This window comes from Bos indicus x Bos taurus, chromosome 6 (assembly GCF_003369695.1).
Source record: "Bos indicus x Bos taurus breed Angus x Brahman F1 hybrid chromosome 6, Bos_hybrid_MaternalHap_v2.0, whole genome shotgun sequence".
Taxonomy (NCBI): domain Eukaryota; kingdom Metazoa; phylum Chordata; class Mammalia; order Artiodactyla; family Bovidae; genus Bos; species Bos indicus x Bos taurus.
In genome coordinates, this window is record NC_040081.1 from 84,134,768 (window position 1) to 84,137,502 (window position 2,735).

The following is a 2,735-nucleotide window of genomic DNA, read 5'->3' on the forward strand; positions in this document are numbered from 1 at the left end:
CAATGAAGCAGGGGTGTGGAGCACACAGCAGAGTGCCTCACCCACATAAACAAAGCTGACAAGTGTTCTCTCAGCAGCCCAGGAGCCTCTGCAGCCAACATCTGCCACAACACCTGTGTTTATAGCTATAGCAATTGCACCATGTCAGAAGGGATTATTTCACTGTCATAGTTCATGTAAGTCCAGTCTTGTTATGAAAATATATAAGCTTGCACTTTTTTTCCACCTTGATTGAGGTGTAATACTTATCTTGCATAACTGAAAAATGAAGAACACTTGACAAATTTATATGTCATTCTTGGCAGAGGTCATGCTCGTCTTCTCTGTGTAGGTCCAATATCGGTATATTTGCTGTGGAAACAAGCATGAGGCTTGCTTGGATTTTTATTTATGGTGCTTGTATTTTTTAAATTATTACTTTGATATTATTTAGATCTGAAAATCATCAAATACCAAATAATACACACATATAGAAAAACAAACACAAATGAGAATATAACAATGACTATCTTTACATGATGTCTAGATTAATTTTTAAACTGATTTTGATTATAAGTATTATCTGAAATTTCAGTAGTGAACGAACTTCCCTGGTGAGTCCTGTGGCTAAATTTGGAGCTCCAAATGCAGGGAGCCCAAGTTTGATCCCTGGTCAGGGAACTAGATCCTGCAAGCTGAAACTAAGATGGGACATAGCCAAAAAAATAAATAAAGTTTCTGTAAAAAGCATTTATTTACTATTTATAGATTAAGAACAAACATAAATTTTCTTTTTTATCCAAAAAAATGATTCTCTCATATCAAGTGATTTTTTTCTATTTTAACATAGTTTTTCAAATGTTTACAATAAACACATGTCATAAGAAAAAGGTAATAATTATTTTATCTCTAAAGAGACCTCAGTGATGAAATTGTTTATTTAGTCTGAATGCTGGGAGCATATAAAGGTGTAATTTAAACACCAGCACAATAAAAAGGCTTAAGTACTCTGTTAAAAGTGATGAATCAACAAAAGTAGTATCATATATATCACCGGTATAGATGGAAATTTTGGGCCTAACTGAGTACTTTGGTTTGCTGCTGCTGCTGCTGCTGCTAAGTCGCCCCAGTCGTGTCCGACTCTGCGCGACCCCATAGACGGCAGCCCACCAGGCTCCGCTGTCTCTGGGATTCTCCAGGCAAGAACACTGGAGTGTGTTGCCATTTCCTTCTCCAATGCATGAAAGTGAAAAGTGAAAGTGAAGTCGCTCAGTCGTGTCCAACCCTCAGTGACCCCATGGACTGCAGCCTTGCAGGCTCCTCCGTCCATGGGATTCTCCAGACAAGAGTACTGGAGTGGGGTGCCATTGCCTTCTCTGAAGCTTTGGTTTAGACCTAGGCAAATTCATCCCTTCTACTAAAGTGAGCTGCTAAACCAAGTCCTGTCTTTCATCTAACCAAAAAGATAAATAGCTAGAAAGGATCTGAAATGGAGATAGCAAGCCCAATTTATTCACAGTGTCAGTGCTGCTCTATGAACTGTCTGATCACTTATATAATGCTAATTTGAGTTAGAGATTAAGGTAAAGGGTCCAGAAATAACTTAAGGAAATTTGCTAGCCCTACACACCAGAATGTACAAATCACTTCATCTCCTGGACCAAAAAGTTTATTCATTAGTGATATCAATATTTCTATTGCCTTTCTCAGTTCTAATAGTCTAATATGTGTATTGTTTCATTATAAATTAATTTATATATGTGCAGGAATATCCTGTCCTCTAATTTTACTCTGGGAAATATTTGACCAAACTAAAATCGATAAAGGAAAGAATTGTTGATAACTAGGAGAAGGCAATGGCAACCCACTCCAGTATTCTTGCCTGGACAATGCCATGGACCGAGGAGCCTGGTAGGCTACAGTCCATGGGGTTGCTAAGAGTCGGACACCACCGAGCGGCTTCACTTTGACTTTTCATTTTCATGCATTGGAGAAGGAAATGGCAACCCATTCCAGTATTCTTGCCTAGAGAATCCCAGGGATGGGGGAGCCTGGTGGGCTGCCCTCTATAGGGTCGCACAGAGTCGGACACGACTGAAGCGACTTAGCAGCAGCAGCAGTTATCATATAAAGACTTGATAAAGCAGCTGTGTATATATTAGTTGCTCAGTTATGTCTGACTCTTTGCGACCCCATGGACTTTAGCCCACCAGGCTCCTCTGTCCATGGCATTGTCCAGGCAAGAATACTGGAGTGGGTTGCTGTTCCCTTCTCCAGGGCATCTTTCCAACCCAGGGATCAAACCAAGTTCTCTTGTATTGCAGGAAAATTCTTTACTATATGAGCCATCAGGGAAGCCCTAATAAAGCAGCTAATAAAATGTAATTTCATCTGTGTTTCTTAAAAGGGAAAATTTAATGTCCACTCAAAATACTGCATGATGTTCTTTAACAGGGGAAATCCCAAAGTAGGCAGCATAAAGCTAAGGCAACCCCCTTGCTGCTGCTGCTGCTAAGTGGCTTCAGTCGTGTCCAACTCTGTGTGACCCCATAGATAGCAGCCCACCAGGCTTCCCCATCCCTGGGATTCTCCAGGCAAGAACACTGGAGTGGGTTGCCATTTCCTTCTCCAGTGCATGAAAGTGAAAAGTGAAAGTGAAGTCACTCAGTCGTGTCCGACTCTAGCAACCCCATGGACTGCAGTCTACTACAAAGCCCTTAATTTTTGTTCTGAAGTGCCAAGTCAGTACTATCATG

At 40.7% G+C, this 2,735-nt stretch overlaps 1 non-coding gene across 1 annotated transcript; it reads right to left on the bottom strand.

Moving 5' to 3' along the window:
• Positions 1-261: 261 nt before the first annotated feature.
• LOC113894866 lies at positions 262-363 on the bottom strand. The gene has a single exon (XR_003511703.1). It is a non-coding gene; the product is annotated as a U6 spliceosomal RNA (small nuclear RNA).
• Between the last annotated feature and the right edge of the window lie 2,372 nt (positions 364-2,735).